Below are 20304 nucleotides of genomic sequence, written 5' to 3'. Positions count from 1 at the left end.
CGTACAACGTTACTCACCTTTTATTGGTCGCAGCCTGGTCACAGCTTCCAGCTTGTCTCCTTACAGCTGTGTTGCAAACAAGACCAACTACAATCCTCAGACCTCAAGGCAGGTTTCGATTAATGGCAATATGGCCGTGAGTACGAGCCAGGCGTAGGTTAAATGTAATCGTGGATGCGAGATTAAATTAATATATTGTGAAATAGGCATTTCGAGTCAGCATGTCAGCTTTAAATATCTGTGGGTCAATTATTTCGTGTTTGAAAGTGGTATCGTATAGGTTATGTGTTTGTTTAACGTCGTGTTTGTGTGGTGGTGTTATAATCATTGGTGTTTACCGGGTGTTTACTTAAAATGTAGCGTGCAAATATTAGGCTAACATGGAGCGATCGTATTGTGCAGGTCAAATTACGGAAATTCTTCGGGTATGTCTGCCCTCACTGAATGATAAAGTCTTCGAGAGGAATGGGTTCGGTGCATTGATAAGGAGAATTTTGCTGTAAATAATGAAAAATTATCGTGTGCATCAAATATTTTATCTATAAATTTATTGTCATCAAAGATATTATATTTTCCCGTTGAGAATAGAGAACCTATTCGCTTCCCTAGGAAATATCTTAAATTGTCACTTGAGACCTGTCCAACCGTATTCTACAATCAACTTTCGCATAACATTTATTTACCTCGAGGAAGAAAGTGCTCTAAAGAGCATGAACAGCAACTGCGACTGAGAGACGAAGAAGCGTTCAATCGTTGATGTAAAGAAGATACACTGAGGAAAATGGAAATTGCAACACCCAGAAGCAGTGGTGCTACATTGCTGCTATTGAACATGCAGGACGAGTGTTCGGTTGTGATTCGATTATTACACTTTCAGGTCCCTCTGACCTCAAGTTTGGACAGCAATCAATACAGGATGTGCCCACCACGAGCTGCAATACATTGATGAATTCGTCGAGGCATGGAGTCAATAAGGCCCTAGATCGCTTCCTGAGGAATTGTGGCCAATAGCTCCCCAGACCATAATGCTTGGTGTTGGCCCTGTGTGCCTCTCGACAAAAAGATCTAGGCGACCCCTCTCCCCGGTACGTCAGCGCACACGATTCCAGCGATCACTGCGGGCAAGGCAGAAGCGCGATTCATCACTAAAGACGACCCCATGCCATTCTTCGACCCACGTCAATCTTTCTCGACACCAGGCCAGTCTTACACGTCGCTGTTGTGGGGTCAATGGAACACCTTCTGCAGGGACACGGGCTCGTAAGCCAGTTGCACGCAGGCGATTACCAAATGTTTGTTGTGTAACGTGAGGTGCCACAGCTGCTCGAATTTGCGCTGCTGTTGCATGGGGTTCCATCCGGGCCATCCGAATGATGCGGCGATCCTCTCTCTGAGTTTTCCGTCGCGCTGGGCCTGTGCCAGGTCTACGAGTGTGGGTACCTTCATTTGACCACTGCTGCCATACACGTTGTACCGTAGATGCCTGTCGGCCAACACGTGCAGTGACAGTCTTTAGCGATATTCCAGCCTCACACAGCCCAATTATCCGAGCCCTCTCAAACGGCGACAGTTGTTGATAGCGTGCTCTTCTCTGTCGTCGAGGCATGATTGACGGGGAACACTTCACTGCACAGACTGCAAGTCAACTACGCTACACCAGAGTCCGTATACTGGAGTTGATTCCTCCGCGACCAATCACGTGGGGAGACCTGTAGCAACAATCCAATGGGTCTGAAACTTTGATTGTTTACATACCTACATACCTACATGGCATCGTTCCATATCTTGATAATCGACACAAACGACCAATATCTTCATGGTGTCGCAATTTCTATTTTCTTAAGTGTAATACAGATATTTTCAGTATTTACGACAAAAATGTGAGTCAATTCAATGTGACTGCGAAAGGTTATAGTGTTCTCAAGGCCTACTGTAGGTATTCCATCAATATGAAAATGACGAGTGAGCTAGAAGTGCAATTGTATTTTAAAATGATTGCTTTACTAACAGAAAAATTAAAGTTGATATTAGGATGTTGAGGACAAGAGCCCTAAAGTGTGACAAATAGAGAAAATGTGAAATTCTGGTAAGTCACCTTGATAGCAACTTAGTATTGGAAGGAGTGACAGAGCCTTTATTTTGGGTAATTTTATGAAAATAAAGCCCTTGTTTTAATCTTGTGTTAATCTTTGAAAGTATGATTAATAATTCAAGTGATGTGTGGAAATGTGATGTTTTTTAGACAATAGTTATATAGGAGCGTGTAAAAATTCTCGCCAGTATTCTTATCAGCAATTATACAATCTGAAATGAACAGAAAATGTCAAAAGAAATTGCCAAGGAACTTCAAAAGCAGAGAACCAAGAGGAACTCTTGGATGTGTGTAGTGCTAGTTTTAGTCAGCTTCACACCGAGCTCGATAGCTGCAGTCGCTTATGGGCGGCCAGGATCCAATATTCGGGGGATAGTGAGTTAGAATCCCACTGTCGGCAGCCCTGAAGATGGTTTTCCGTGGTTTTCCATTCTTACACCAGGCAAATGCTGGGGCTGTACCTTACTTAAGGCCACGGTCGCTTCCTTCCCACTCCTAGCCTCTTCCTATCCCATCGTCGCCATTAGACCTATCTGTGTCAGTGCGACGTAAAGCAACTTGCAAGGTCAACTTCAATATTTTGGAGAATGGTTCATAATAGGATAAAGGGCACGCTATCATAGTGTTAATAATCGGAAAACTAATTATTTGTTTTGGTGTTGTGTCGATTTTTTCCTAAATCCGTATTCAAGTTTAAAATAAAGTGAAATTTGTTAGGTGTTGATGAATTGATGTTTGTTGCAATGCATTTTTCTTTTGCCATCATTTAAATGATTTCGGTGACGGAACGATGGGAAAGGGGTATGAATGTGAAGGCCTTAATTAAGGTACAGCCCCAGTATTTGCCTGGTTTGGAAATAGGAAACCACAGGAAACCATCTTCAATATTCAGGGCTACCAAAGGTGGGATTCGAACCCCTTCCATCTTCCGAGTGCAAGCTCACAGCTACTCAACCCCAATTGCGCGGCCAACTCTCCCTGTGTAATGCTTTTAAAATCGGCTCAAAGTATCTTACTCTCCTACATACAGACTTCGTCGTGAGGTTATTGTCGCGCAGCTGTGAGCTTGCATTCTGGAGACAGTGTATTCGAACCCCACTGCTGACAACCCTCAAGATGGTTTTCCGTGGATTCCCATTATAATACCTGGCAAATGCCAAGGCTGTACCTTAGTTAAGGCCATGGTTTCTACCTTCCCAATCCTAGCACTTCCCATCCTTACGCCCCCGAAAACCTTCGATGTGTTAGTACGACGTTAAACAAGAAAAATGTCCCCTAGTTGCAGAACACGTATAATTATTCATTCTCTTTTACGTATCAAGTTTTTGAAAACCTTCGGTAAACATTTTCGCACTACAACATTCTCACGGCCATTATTACGTTGTTCCTCGCCATGTCAGCTTTGGCCCTGTACAGCAGCCATATTTTTACTGTATTGTGGTCTGAGTATTGTAGTTGGCGGTTGCAACGTCCTATTCATTCACTTGTACATGCGTGCATCCATCACTACGGTGCAGCAAAACAAGCATTCCTATTTGCTTTAAAGTTAACGAGAGGCAGACAACGGATGAAATGAGAAGACATCATAGCGACTTTTCTGAAATCTAGAGGAGTGAGTTTGACAATGCCCCGATCAAGGATAGATGACAGGAAAACATGACGATCTGTCTGCTAAATCTCGACACAAATCGGTACAAGAGGATCGATAATGTTATGTTATCTATAATATGTTATGTATAATATCAATATGAAAAGTTAGCATACTAATTTATTTATGGCACAAGAAAAATTATACGGGTGAGACTTTTAATACACTGAAGGAAATGGAAATTGCAACACCCAGAAGGAGTGGTGCTACATTGCTGAAATTGAACATGCAGGACGAGTGTTCGGTTGAGATTCTATGATTACACTTTCAGGTCCCTCTGTTCCCAAGTTTGGACAACAATCAATACAGGATATGCCCACCACGAGCTGCAATACATTGATGAATTCGTCGAGGCATGGAGTCAAAAAGGCCCTGGATCGCTTCCTGAGGAATTATGGTCCATGTTTGCGGCACTGCACGGGTCAGTTGTTCCAGAGTTGTGGGTGGCTGAGGACGGTTGGCCAGTTGTCGACCCATCATGTCCCACACATGCTCAATAGGACTGAGGTCCGGGGATCTGGCGGGCCATTCTAAGGTTGTGATGTCGTGGAGGGCTTTTCTGGAGATGCGTGCAATGTGAACCCGGGCATTGCCCTGCTTAAACATCCTATTAGCAATGTTCGCCATCATAGGGACAACCACTGGATTGAATACCCTATCAACGTATTGTCGAGCAGTCATAGTGCCCTCAACAAGCACTAACTGTGATTTCACATTAAAGCCAATAGCTCCCCAGACCATAATGCTTGGTGTTGGCCCTGCGTGCCTCTCGACAAAAAGATCTAGGCGGCCCCTCCCCCCGGTACGGCGGCGCACACGATTCCGGCGATCACTGCGGGCAAGACAGAAGTGCGATTCATCACTAAAGACGACCCTGTGCCATTCGTCGACCCACGTCGATCTTTCTCGACAGCAGGCCAGCCTTACACGTCGCTGTTGTGGGGTCAATGGAACACCTTCTGCAGGGACACGGGCTCGTAAGCCAGCTGCACACAGGCGATTACCAACTGTTTGTTGTGTAACGTGGGGTGCCACAGCTGCTCGAATTTGCGCCGCTGTTGTATGGGGTTCCATCCGGACCATTCGAATGATGCAGTGATCCTCTCTCACAGTTGTCTGTCGCGCTGGGCCTGTGCCAGGTCTACGAGTGTGGGTACCTTCATTTGACCACTGCTGCCATACACGTTGTACCGTAGATGCCTGTCGGCCAACACGTGCAGTGACAGTCCTTAGCGATAATCCAGCCTCACACAGCCCAATTATCCGAGCCCTCTTAAACGGCGACAGTTGTTGATAGCGTGCTCTTCTCTGTTGTCGAGGCATGTTTGGTGGGGAACACTTTACTGCACAGACTGCAAATCAACTACGCTACACCAGAGTCCTTATACTGGAATTGATTCCTCCGCGACCAATCACGTGGGGAGACCTATAGCAACAATCCAATGGGTATGAAACTTTGATCGTTTACATACCTACATGGCATCGTTTCATATATTGAAAATCAACACAAACGACTAATGCCTTCATGGTGTTGCAATTTCCATTTTCTTAAGTGTAATATTATAATGTAGATATCCCTGCGCGATGTCTGAGTCAACGATTACCCCTGAGCAGTTGAATATATCATAACAGTTTACACTTTAATTACCAGATGGAAGCAGTAACTTAAACAAATACACTATACAATATATTATACAGTATAGTGTATTTGACTTAAAGCAATCTCCTACAAAAATGGTCTCACTTGGAAGACATGCGTACTGTCTGAACTCTGAAGGTCACATTCTGTGTCTGTAAGCTGCTACTAGTGACAGTTCAAGTTCCCAGTTACTGTTTTCACCTGTACGTTATTCTGTTGTCCTTACTCGGTAACCTGTTATTTTTGTCCTCGTTCCATTTGTAGCAGTGACAGGCATGTAACTGTGACAAAGTAACTGCTACGTTATTTTTCAGCCATCTCTAATGGATGTGTTTGCGATGACTAAACAGACCAATCTTGGCATAAAACATACGCCGACACAAATCATACTGAATGGATGCAGGAGGGTGGAGTTGTAACTGACGAAACTTTCTTGCTTGTCGCTTGGCCTCTTGATGTCTGCGACGTTCTCTTTCGAGCAAGATGACAGCGGTGGGTGCACAGTGAACGGTCCGTAGCACATTCTTCCCATGTCTGTATATTTATGTTAGTTGTCTTCATGATGTGTTTCAGTCGGTCCTTAAGAGGGTCTCCGTGAGGTTTACTGCCGGAGCAAAGTTCACCATAAAGGATTTGGCGGGGAAGCCTGGTATCACTCATGCAGTGAACATGGCCTAACCATCTCAGCTGACGGGCGATGATTGTTACCTCAATGCTATTTAGCTGCGCTTTGTCGAGAACTGCTGAGTTGGTCACATAGTCCTTCCACTTAATATTCACTATGTATCTCATTTTTTGTTGCTGGACGTGCTCAAGTTTTTTGATATCACCGCGGTAGAGTGTTCAAGTTTCACAGCCATACAATAGCATGTATATGACAACAGCTTTGTACACAATGAGTTTGATATGCAGTTTTAGTCGTTATTCATGAAGACTCTGTGCATTAACCGTCCGAATGCTGCATGAGCAGCCCCGCCCCGATTCTTTTGACAACATCTTGTTCGCAGGTACGCTGTTTAGAGAAGGTGCTATCAAGATATGAAAAGTGATCAGTCTGCTCCAGTGTTTTGTCTAAAATGGAGATACTGAACTCAGGAAGAGTCAATCCTGGCGAAGATTGTGCAAGTACCTTCGCTTTTTTCGCATTAATGGCAAGACCAAAGCCATCACATGCAGTTTTAAAGCAGTTGACTGACTGTTGTAATTCTGCAGATGTTAAAGCAGGAGATGCAGTGTCATCGGTATACTGGAGTTCAGTCACTCTGGTCAGCAGAGTACGCATTTGTGAGCGAAGTCTTGAATAGTCCTCCATCAAACCGAAACTTAATCTCCATGCCTAAGTTGTTTGCAGATGATTCATGCAGCATGGCAGCCATGTACAGTGCAAAAAGTGAAGGAGCAAGCACACAGCCTTGTTTCAATCCACGAGTGATTGGGAACGAATGTGATACTAAGTTACCATGAAGAACCTGTCCAGAAATGCCATCATGAAGAACTTGAACCAATTCCACATAACGTTCAGGACATCCAAAATGTCTCAATACTTTCCACATAGCAGATCTTGGTACTGAATCAAAGGATTTTTTCCAAATCATAGAAAACTAAATACGGAGGCTGCTATTGCTCTCTGCATTTTTCCTGAAGCTGCCTAGCTGCCTAGCACAGACGATCATATCTTTTGTGCCACTGGAGTTTCAGAAACCACATTGATACTCAAGCAAAAACCTCTCTGAGATAACATGGAGCCGGTTTTATAGAATTATTGCGAGAATTTTACCTGTATTTGACAAAAGCGATATACCAGGTTAGTTCCCACGTACGCTAAGATCGCCTTTCTTGAAGATAGTGATGATGGGAGCATTTTTCAAGTCGTCAGGTACTTCTCGAGTTTCCCAAATCAAGAGAATAAGTGTGAAAAGTTTAGTCTTCAGAGGTATACCTCCATGTTGTATCAGTTCCAGAAGGATGTTTTAAGGACCAGGAGCCTTTCGTGGTTTTAGTTGATTGAGTGCTTTGGTGAAGTCTCCGTATGTGGGCGGTTCTTCAGGCTGCTGAGCGACATTACGAAGGAAGTCCTCAGCGACAATGGAGGCACGATTTAGAAGCACAGATAAGTTTTCCTTCCAATGCTCTAAAATTTCTCCATTAACAGTTAAAATGATGGAGTTCAATGTTAGCTGCAGTCGCTTAAGTGCGGTCAGTATCCAGTAATCGGGAGATCGTGGGTTCGAGCCCCACTGTCGGCAGCCCTGAGGATGGTTTTCCGTGGTTTCCCATTTTCACACCAGGCAAATGCCGGGGCTGTACCTTAATTAAGGCCACGGCCGCTTCCTTCCATTTCCTAGGCCTTTCCCATCCCATCGTCGCCATAAGACATATCTGTGTCGGTGCGACGTAAAACAAATAGCAAAAAAAAAAAAAAAAAAAGGAGTTCAATGTCTCCGATGAAGATTGAATTGGACCATATATCTCCTTTATGCCAGCATAGAAGGTTTTAGGTAACGGACATCAAATAGTCTTTGCAGTTCTTCAGTTTTTGTTGCCACCACTTATTTTGATTTCCCTGATTTGTGCCTGACATTTTCCTTTAAGTTCCAAGAAATGTGATTTCTTCACATTAAAAGACACATCTTCAATGAAGGATAGATGGGCTTCTCGTTTGGCATTGATCAGATGCTTAATTTCTTCATTATTTTTATCAAATCAAACTTGTCTTGTTTTCCTCACAAAACCAATTGTTTCCTCGGCTGACTCAGTGATGACCTTATGAAGCGTGGCCCACTGCTGATTTGTACTATCACTGCTACCTGGATTACCAGCCAGTTTGTTTGAGATTGCATTTCTGTAATCTGTAGCAATGGATTCACTTTAAAGTTTAGGAGTAACAAATTTCTTTCTGGGCAGGTTGTGAATGGATCTTTTTGGTTTGCGACAGATTGAAGTTCTCAACCGGCAAAAAAGGAACTTATGACTTGTCCAGCAGTCATTAACGTATCTTGCGGTCCTTGTAACAATGGCATCTTTTTTATCACATTTCCTGGTGGTGATATAGTCAGGGATGTGTCAGTGCTTTGAGCGAGGATGCTTCCAAGTGGTCTTGTAGCGATTAGGCAGGCGGAACTGAGTATTAGTAATAAAGAGTTCATGTTCAACACATACACTAAGGAACAGTAGACCATTGGCATTACAGTTGCCAAGTCCATGTTTTCCCATCACATTGTCCCATAATTGATGATCGTTACCAACTCTGGCGTTGAAATAAACTAAGTAGTAATATCTTGTATCTTGGTGGCATTTTGGTTATGGTAGTGCTCAGCTGGTTGTAGAATTGGTATTTAGCCTCTACATCAGTATCCAAGGTGGGAGCATATACTGTGTGAGTGTCATAGATTTAGCCCCAGGGAGTGGGATTCAGAGAGGCATAATTTTTTCGCTGATAGCTGTTGGAGTTAGCTGACAATCATTCACCAATGTGGTCTTCATAGCGAATCCAACACCATGAATGCGGTGTTCTGCCTCATCTTCTCCCTTCCAGAAGATTGTGTAACCTGAGCTGAACTCTGTATGTTGACCCTCGCTGGACAGTCTGGTTTTACTTAAGGCAGCAATATCAGTGTTCATTCGTCCAAGCTCATGGGTGACAAGCGCTGTTCTTCTCTCAGATCTGTTATTTCCTTTCAAATCAAGTAAGGTTCGAACATTCCAGGTTTCTATAATCAAAGTTTTGGTAATCTTCGTTTTTCGACCGCACAAGGGGTGAACCGCTGGGTGCGGCCTCCCAGCCGGCTGTGAGTGTGACTATCGATGTTTAGCCCACATTTTTTAGGGCATTTCCCAATCAAGGTAGGCTGCGATGATCCTAAATAGGCCTGCCTAAACACAGATGCCGGACCAAATTCCTGGGTAGTCACGGGTACCAGAAAGACGACCATCACACATCTGCTGCCAATGTGTAGGTCCGAACTAGAGGCTTCCAGTTTCACTTGAAAACCTGCATTTACCATCCTTATCACATCGCCGTTGGACTTGAGTTGAAGGGCGTGACAGCAGGAAACAGTGCCACAAGCGGGATTTGGTTTAAGATGGACCGCAGCTTGCGAGAAAGTGACCCCTTCACTATGATCTCGGAACTATACCCTGCGGCACATATGAAATGCGACGTGCAGGTTCTAGTACCACGACCGCAACGGACGGCTACAGGCTCAAAATACCAATAAGTTGCGCCTTCACAACCGGACGGTCCTGCACGACCTCATACGCCTCCACGACCGTTGAGAACCACAAAAACGAGGTTCCTCCGTCCGTTTTGCCGTTGGGCCAAATACACAGATGATGGGTTCCAGTGTCATTTCCTACAGTGAGGGGACCATAACCCCACCCAAAAGGATTCTTCCGTCCGAAGCGGTTGCCCTCTAGGGGGGAAAGGGGGTCGAGTTATTTACCGCCGCTCGACACTCGGCGTTAGCAGTTGTTACAGCTGGTTGCCAAGCCAGCCATTCTTTCCCATTCCGGACTTGGGACTGGACAATGGTGGAGTTCAGTACATGCAGTACATTCCACTCTACAGGAAAGAGAGTGAATTGTTAAATTTTATGATCTTATGAAACAATTATAGATACGCTGGATATATTTTTAGATGAAGGTTATTATTCGTTACCTAGCTGATATAGAAGGTATTGGATTAATGCCTAAATCACATAAATGTGACCCAGAAAGTATGGCCGCAGTCGTAATATTGTGGAAAATAATACAGTTTGAATAACATTGCATCGACAAATTCAACACACCCTTCGCCGTCCGACTGTTTGCAACACTTGAAACAGCCACGGAGGTTTATTGCCTCTTGATAATTGTGGACTCGCCAGGAAGATGAACACAAATCAGCGAGGTCTCACCTCGGAACGAGTCCACCGCCTTCATCGCCCTGCAGGTGGATCAGTTTGTATTCCAGCGTCGATCCGTATCTTCCAGCATTCTTTCTGGGGCCTTGAGTCAACAACCATGTACCCATACACGGCATACGTTCCTGCCACTGTCACTGCTACTATTAGCACTACCACTACCTCCATAGCTACCTTGGCACACTTCGCCGCAGACACCGCTGCCGTTGCTTTCCACACAGCACTGATGTCCAGCTATGCAGCTCCGAATTACGACGCCCTCTTTTTACCAGTGAGATCAGCTCATCATCCCTACACCTCACGGGCACAATGCACGAGGAGGGTCCCTCGACTAGCCCACAGAGAGGAACGAGCACCACGTCGCCTGGCAGTGGATTCAGCGCCAGCACCGCAATTGTCCACAGCAAACAAAAACATCTCCTCCCATGGACACCAGCATACATAAATCTCTGCCCTCAACCACTACTACAGCCACCACAACCAGCAGCTCCCGCTTCGAATATTCCTCCATTTCCGGCACTAGACGACCCATCTCCGTTCTCTGCAGCCAGCCCCCTCTGGAATTCATGAATTTCTCCTCTCCAATCCTTTCCCAGATCTTGAGTCACCCCAAGCCATTTTCTCCACGCTTCTTCACTATAATATGCGCCGAGAAGGCGTCGCCGATATCCGAAAGACTTCAAAAGGAATACTTATTAAAATCAACGGAGACACTCCAGCTAATCAACTCGCCACCCACATCGGAGCAACTCCCTTCGGGTCAGACGCCTCTCTTCAACACCTTCCACTACACCCATTCAACCCACACCTCCATCATCCCGTTATAATCAGCTAAGCTGTGTCATCCGTGGCGTGGATCCCTCACTCACAGAAGACACGATTTTCGCCGAGCTCAACGCAGAGGGAATACCAGCTCAGAGGGCCTTCCGTATCAGGAATGCTGCCGCTGTGGATCCGTGGTAGAGTGTCGGCCTCCGGATCCCAAGATAGCGGGTTCAAACCCGGCAGAGGTAGTCGGATTTTTGAAGGGCGGAAAAAAGTCCATTCGATACTCCATGTCGTACGATGTCGGCATGTGAAAGATCTCTGGTGACACATTTGGTGTTTACCCGACAAAATTAAATCTCAGCCATAGACGCCCAAGAGAGATCCGGTTTACTCTGTCTGCCATCTAGTGGGCCTAGAGTAAGACGGAACGTCGAAATTGACGAGCAGACAGCCAGATGGCGTCAAATCGAAATGTCTGCACACGGTAGCTGAGGCCATAGATTATTATTATTATTATTATTATTATTATTATTATTATTATTATTATTATTATTATTATTATCACAAAGTCGAACCGTCTCGCACTCCATCTCCACAGTCTCTCAGATGTGAAAAATGTCTCCATTATAATCAACACACAACAGCCCAGTGCAAAGCAAATTACCCCATCTGCGGTCATTGCACGCAACATAACTTCATCAAAAATGCCCCAACATACTTCAAAACCCCCCGTCCCCCGGTGTATTATCTGAAGTGACAACCATGCACTTTATACTCGCCGATGAAGAGGCCACCCAGCACCTCTCCCAAACCGCCCTGAATTTGCACTATCGACCCACCAACCACGCCAACCCGTTCACTATTTCCCCCTGCTAGAATAGAAGATCTGACCAGGTTTGTTACATTTTAATTGCTGAATATTAACACTTTCTCATGACACATTCTGGTTTAAATACACATTTTTACACCTTTAGAAACGCTTGTACAATCCTTTTTTTAAAGTAATTTCAGCCTTAGACACATGTCCAGTAATACTATACGTTTCCATGTTTCATTGCCATGCACTAATGACAACCACATCAATAATACAGGATTGAAAGTGCAATCAGAACAATGTAATTACCACCTTTGCACACCTCTTATTCTCGACCGTATGTGTATTAATAACTCAATATTTGCCATGTATATCAGGCGTAGGATAATAACAAAAAGAGGAAAATATATTAAAAAGATATGAAAAATAGACTCCTCCTGAATATGTATATATCTATGTATCTACTTCTACTTGTCTGAACAATATTGCATTCAATCATGACAATTCAATAAAACTTGGCCCAATGGCCATAAATTCCCCTTCCACTTCCTTATTTCTCACATCCTTTACCCACCTCCCTCTTTTAGCACATCTTCCCAACCCACCTGCATCTCTTGGCCAGAGAGAGGGCGTTACCCTCTAGGTGGCTTGCACCTCAGGGAGGGGAATGAAAACTTCTTCATCATCATCATCTGACATGGAGAGTGGGTCTCGGCCGACAAGTGGCCACGGCTGGTCGTAGTTTAACTACTTTGTATCCCGACCGACCAACCGAGAAGAGGAGGGATCGCTACAGCTCTATCGTGACTCTGTGCCTGGTGGGGCTGGTTCTCACCGTCGGCTTTTCTGAGAATGGTTTTCCGTGGTTTTCCATTCTCCTACACTAAGACGAATGCCGGGTCAGTTTCTAGTATAGGGCACGGATGCCAACCCTCTCATATTATCCGCACGTCTTCTTCTCCGTCTAGGAGGCCCGCTTCTCCCTTCAGGGGAGGAATGAAAACCTTTAGTATTAGTAGTAGTGGCACGGTTGGTTGTTCCGTGGTCCGACAACTCTGCACTCCAACCATCCAACCAAGCAGAGGAGGGGTGGCCACGGTTCTACCGCGGCTCTATGCCTCTGTATTCTGGAGACGGAGAGGGGCTTGTTCGCACCGTTGGCTGCTCTGAGAATGGTTTAGTATTAGTAGTAGTTCTATGCCATCTTTCCCTTCCCTAAACTCGACTGCTATGTCCTAACCCACTTCCAACGTGCCTTCCTTTGAGCTGTCAGCCGAGGTCACCCCTCCATTAACTCAATCCTAAATGATCCACATCCCCCTTTCGCACACTTTATCCAAACTACTCTACATCTTTACCGATCCTTCACCTCACCCTAAGGTGATGCTTAACTATTATCCTCCCATCACACACAAATAAAAAAGAAATTAGACAATATGATCCACAATACAATTATTGTTATGGAAAAACTTGTATATGAATAATGTAAATATACACTTAAAACGAAGTATGTATTATGCAGAACATATTGATTAAACTTGAATTTTAAATATCCCAAACTATGTGTAATATGAATTAAAGAACACAGAATAAAATACAAGAACAAATACCATTAGCCAATAGGCCAAATCCCTCCTATCTCCTGATTTCTACACATCCCTTACCCAACTCCTAAATCCTCACTCTAGCTTTAAGCAGCCTGAACCTCCTGTCCAAGGAAAAGGCGTTACCTTCTGTCTTAATAATAATAACATTCGGCAATAACCTGAGGAAGAATATGATGAACACTGGTTGCCTTTTGACCACGGTGTTGGTTTCCTGTTCGCGCTAAATTGATGACTCCAAGTCCAGTTCAATCCCCGGCACAAAAACGTACCCATGTTAAAAGCACAGTTATTTCGTTGATAATATGCAGTTTTCAATAAGTCTTTTTCTTAAAGCTAATTGCTATTTGTACGTGCAGCGAAGCACATGAACAACGTATAGGAGCCTTTATAAATGATTCACAAGTCGGTCCAGATATCTCCTATTAATTTCCTGGAAAATGAAGTAAGTTAATAAAATGAGAATACAACATAAAGACCAACAGTGCCAGTAATTTGTACACTTCTAGGTGTATTGGAAATAGCTTATAATTTCGATACCACCGTTCCTCCTTCTTTGCCATTCGAAATACCTACGTTGCGCTTCGAAATACCACTATGTGACAATGTTGAGGGGAGTAATACTTACCCGCAGCACCCGTATCGGCTTAGAGCGACAATTCGTTGATATATTTCATGCAGTCCAATACTGAACCTTGCTGGCAAGACCTTATGTTTACACTGCACTATGTCTTCTGGGGTGGGCTACAACAAATTTTATTCTTTCATTCACATGTCTCAGTTTCATCCTTGGCTTTGACAACATGAAAGTGACCCAGGTATGAGTGATGTAAGTAATGCCATCCCTTATGCAGCCAGTCCCTGTTATGAATGGTGAAAATGTTGCTCATAGGATCGGTCGATGTGGACGTTTCAGTGGGCTTGGCTGCCTGATATGTAATAGCAACTTCTGGCTCAGTGAGGAAAGCAACGGGAAACTACCTCACTCCTCATTTCCCTAGTACGCCTCTTCATTGTCGCCTGGGCCACCTACGACGGAGCTGTTGAGGTTCAAACCAGTCTCCGGGCTGAGCATTCGAACAATAACAACAACAACAACAATAGAACCTTTCTGGTAAGAGTTCTAAGATGGAACATTATCACAGCGATTTTTCGAGGTGCAACGACTACGCACTTCTGACTGACTGCCTTGTTTGTTAACCACTGATGGATGGCTATCAACAAACAGTTTACTGTATTGCTTTCTTTGAGGAACTCCTTGAAACTGTTGGGAGTAAATTAGAATTACCTGTCTCTACGAACTACTCACGTAGTATCAACATGGAGCAGTTGGTATGGCATCTTCTCATCCATCACAAACACGTATAGGGAGGTTACGGAAGCAGGTGCTTATGAGTCAAACGTAATGTAAACTCATAATGAAAGTAAAATGGTCACAGTTGAAGTTAAAGAATCTCAAGTCGTGTCCAATCGATTCGGGAATCCATTTCAGATTGTAAGCGCTTGTAAACGTGCTTCCGAGAATACGATCAACTGGCAACATATCAAAACAAATATGCACGTTTAGATTTTTTTAAAAAAATAGCCTTCGTGGCGCAGGCGCAGGGCGTCGGACTCTTACCGCTGGGTTTCGTGGTTCAAATCCCGGCCACTCCATGTGAAATTTGTGCTGAATAAATCGGAGGCGGGACAGGTTTTTCTCCGGGTACTCCGGTTTTCCCCGTGATCTTTCATTCCAGCGACACTCTTCAATTTAATTTCATTTAATCCGTGCTGAGACCTTGACGTTAACCAAGACTGATATTAAGAGGCTAGAAGAAGCCTTTGAGATGTGGTGTTGACGTCGATTGCAATGGATAAGTTGGGTGGAAAAGAAGATAAGCACTGAGGTAATGAACATTGTCCAAGAAAAGTGACAGCTGTTGAGTCAGATTAGGAACCGACAATTTTCTTGGATGGGACATAGGCTTCGACATTGGAATGTGTTGATGGAAATTTTGGAAGGTAAAATACCAGGAAAACTCCCTCGTGGAAGACCAAGAAAGGCATTCATGATGACTTTTTTGTGAACTCAGGATGCAGGAGCTATGCAGACCAAAAACGTACTGCACAGGATCGACCCTGTTGGAGAAGACACATTGCAGGGGCAAACCAATCATTAGACTGAATTACTCTAAGAAGAAAAGTCATTAATCATTGCACCAGAGGAGTGCGACAGTCTTCGGCAGCCGGCACAGTTCCTATCCTCGCCGCTAGATAGGGGCTTTTTTGAATCCAATCCTGACTTGATTGAAACTGGGAACAGGTTGTGGTTTTCAGTTTATAAAAAAAACTTGATAGTTATCCTAACTTTACTATTCATTGACTGAAACTAACTTACTGTATTTGCCGCTAGAATAGGTGTGGTCTGATAATAATATTTACGGGGGATGACTTAAGTTTCTATCAAAGTAGTCTGCATAGTCCTTCACTAATGGGGCATCTCCCTTGAATTATTGAAGATGACTCAAGAGTTTCACTATAATAATAACTTGACTCACTGGTTGTCATACTTCAGCTAGACGATCTTGTTTTCTTGATGATGGTGAACGATACGCTCAACAAACAATATTATTGAATACATGCCACTTATAAATGGGAGAACTTCTGCTCTTCAATGCCAGCAGAGTTTAAAAAATTGATAATTGGACTTAGAACTGAATAGGGCAATTCACAGAGCATTCAGCCATGGAGTCACACTACTGTTTTATTCTTATGTACCTCCCTTAACCACCAAATCCCTCCCATTTACCTTTTAGTTAACACTTCGTTCTTTTTTTACCAGTATATTTGTACTTATCAAAATTTTGCTAGTGTTTTCTATTACTAAAATAGCGGGTCCTATCCTGGCCGGCATATGAGGGTATTTAAATGCGGCAATTGCCGGTCGTTTTCCGACCGATGTTGATGGATCATTAAACATCAACAGCTTGACTTCCCGTGAACTCATCAATAGAAATTCGAGTCCCGTGAAGACCGTGGAGGTCAGTAGTTATTTTGTTACACGCTGTAATCGGCAAGTATGCTTCTTTAAGACATACTATGTAAATAAGAAATGAAACGTTAGCCAGTTAAAAACAGGAAACCGCAGAGAATATCGTGGTCGAACATTCCTAGCTTCTTAGTCCCCTATACGTGCGACTTTAAAAGCTGCATTTTAAGGTCACGATGCGGCATGTCTGTGGTCACTGGAGTATTTATCGCCAAACGTGGGGCATTCATCCCATCTTATTATCATCATCATCATCATCATCATCACCATCTGTTTACCCTCCAGGTTCGGTTTTTCCCTCGGACTTAGCGACAGATCCCACCTCTACCGCCTCAAGGGCAGTGTCCTGGAGCTTCAGACTCTTGGTCGGGGATACAACTGGGGAGTATGACCAGTACCTCGCCCAGGCTGCCTCGCCTGCTATGCTGAACAGGGGCCTTGTGGAGGGATGGGAGGATTGGAAGGGATAGGCAAGGAAGAGGGAAGGAAGCGGCCGTGGCCTTAAGTTAGGTACCATCCCGGCATTTGCCTGGAGGAGAAGTGGAAAACCACGGAAAACCACTTCCAGGATGGCTGAGGTGGGAATCGAACCCACCTCTACTCAGTTGACCTCCCGAGGCTGAGTGGACCCCGTTCCAGCCCTCGTACCACTTTTCAAATTTCGTGGCAGAGCCGGGAATCGAACCCGGGCCTCCGGGGGTGGCAGCTAATCACGCTAACCACTACACCACAGAGGCGGACCCATCTTATTATACATATTAAAATATACGTCTCCATCAATCGCTGTTAACCAAACCAAATTAAACCCCGTGGCGCAACAGCTCCGAAGGGCCATGGCCTTTCAAGTGACGGCTGCTCAGCCCGAAGGCCTGCAGATTATGAGGTGTCGTGGTCATCACGGCGATTCCTCTCGGCCGTTATTCTCGGCTTTCCAGACCAGGGCTGCTATCTCACCGTCGAATAGCTCCTCAATTTTAACCACATACGCTAAGTGGACCTGGAACTAGCACTCAGATCCAGGTAAAAATCCCTAACCTGGCCGATAATCGAACCTGGGGCATCCAGATAAGAGGTAGGGACGCTACTCTTACACCATGCGGCCGGCACATCATTACCTATTACACTACGCTACTATATTTTGGTTGCCTCTCTGTCTGTCCCTATTCTTTAACATTACATTCTGCCATACACCAACGCATTATATCATATTAATGTAATAACGCTCCATCACATCACATCACATCACATCACATCACATCACATCACATCACATCACATCACATCACATCACATCACATCACATCACATCACATCACATCACATCACATCACATCACATCACATCACATCACATCACATCACATCACATCACATCACATCACATCACATCACATCACATCACATCACATCACATCACATCACATCACATCACATCACATCACATCACATCACATGTAATCCAATCACATCCCATCTCGTTCTAGCACATCTATTCCTATCAACTCCCATCTCGTTCTATCACATTTAAACCTATCACATACCACCGCGTTCTATCATAATCAACCCCGTTCAATCACATTTGACATGCAGTACCTTCTTATCCTATCCCACCGAGCTAGTTCGCCAGGTGGTTAGGGGCGCCCAGCTGTGAGCTTGCATTCGGGAGATAGTGGGTTAGAACTCCACTGTCGGTACGCCACGGCTGCTTTCTTCCCATTCCTACTCGTTCCCTGTCCCATCGCCGCTATAAATCGATGTAAAGCAAATTGAAAAAAAATGTATATATTTCCTATCCCACCTCGTCCATCACATCCCATCTTGTTCTATCACGTCTATCACGTCTCTCACTTCTCACATCGTCCTATGACATCTCGTATGGTCCCCTCACATTACATCACTGACTAAAGGAGAGCGATCACAAGGTTTTGCTATGGCGAACTACTACTTTTGCGGTTTCTGGAGACGTCAAGAAGCCTAAAACTTTGATCAGTGTACTGACATGAAATTGGTGTATTTAAGGATCTTCTCAATGATTTGGGATCAAACCCGCCAACTTGCGCTTGAAAAATTGACACTATACCCTTGAAGTCAGTCAGGCCAATGTAATGAAAATATTGGACCCTATTTTACTTCATTAGCTTCATTGCTTACCAGGGAGGATTCAGTGATATTACATCCCAACTAACCTGACATTTCGGTAATGTAATCTACGCACCATGAAATCGTCATGTACCAAAAATAAGCTGCGATTTTTAACTGGAAATTTCTAAATAGACGTGGGAATATGTGGAAATGATTTGAAATATCGGTTTCGACAGCCGTGGTAAAGGCCGGACGGTGTGCGTGCACGGGAGATAAGCTGCTTTAATCAGTATATTCCTCACCCGTTTTACCACCTCTCTCCCATAATTCTAGGCTCGTTTTCTATATTGTTCAGTTACACTGTGTTCATTTGAGAAAGAAGCTATGAATCCCGTAAATGTGCTCGAGTTTTCGTTGTATTATTTCCATGAAAATCACATTGCTGCTTCGGGTAAGTGAACAGAAAGGAAAGAGATATGGGTGCCTACTGGAGGCAAGATTATGGCTGATACATATTTAGACGAACAGGAAGATGGTAGTGATTGTGAAAACAGTTATATTTTATGCTCGTCAACGGATAATAAAAACAACCCGTGGTAGTGCTGTTTTGGGTCCGGGTTCGACTGTCGACTAGAAATCTCGAGAATGTAGCGACACGCTAATGCAAGGAGAACAGGCGATGTGTAGTCCAGAGCGAGAGAGAGAGAGAAAAAGAAACGGCAGTGTTTCCACCGATCAAAAAGTATGGACTGTATCAATTGTGGATTTATGAAGGGAGCAAGAAGACGCTTTCTTTCTCCCATTACTGACGTGACGTCATTTGGGTAACTGTACTTTATTGCTAAATCATGTTAAACATAAAAAGGACTGCTGTGTAAAAATGATACGCTCGTTTTGTCGAAGCAAGAAGAGTGGGATAGAACGGTAGTTACGGATATTGGCGACTAGTTTCAAGGTCAGAAACAATTTCAGACCCTCTAAAGATTGGATGTGGCCTTTTAAGAAAAAATACAATGTCAGAAGCACAAAACTCACAATCTTTGCTTTCCGTTCTTTTGTCCGAAAAGGAGGGAAAAGAAAGCGGTCGCTTCGGTCGGCATATATGCTGAAAATAAACCAATGATGATCGCAGACGAACTGGTGGTAACGTTGCCCGAGCAAGTGACGTAGCCACTAAGAACAAAAGAGCACCCTCCTCCATGCCCAGTACAACGCGATTTGGCGCGACTGGGGCAGTGTAGAAGTTCTATAATAATATTCGTTGTCGAGAGCCTTCCGTAAAAGATCGAGGATTAACGAAAATAATTTTCAGAACTTATTAATTTGTAAAGTAATAAATGTCAGTTGTTTGAATTGCTGTAAGTCATTAACGAAAATAAAAATTATGGGAAAAGTAATTTCGAAAATACGAAGGTATCGATTCTGTTTAATCTCACTTAGTAATGATAGCCACTTAATCTCTCCATGCTAAAGAGACAAAAGCAAACTGAAGTACGCTAATTATTATTATTTATGATTATTACTAATATTATTTGGTGTATGGCTTATATATAGATGAGAAACAAAATAATATGTGGTTCACTGTTGAAAATCTAGTTCTTCAATCCAGCGTAAAGCATCTGGAGTTACCAGTAGCTTCATCACCGTGATAGGCTCAAATCTTGCATTCCCTGACGATCATATCAGGTACGGTAATATCCTTTCCTTTCCAAACTTTGGTAATATT

Source organism: Anabrus simplex, chromosome 7, assembly GCF_040414725.1.
Source record: "Anabrus simplex isolate iqAnaSimp1 chromosome 7, ASM4041472v1, whole genome shotgun sequence".
Lineage (NCBI taxonomy): Eukaryota > Metazoa > Arthropoda > Insecta > Orthoptera > Tettigoniidae > Anabrus > Anabrus simplex.
Note: the sequence above shows the minus strand (reverse complement) of the source record.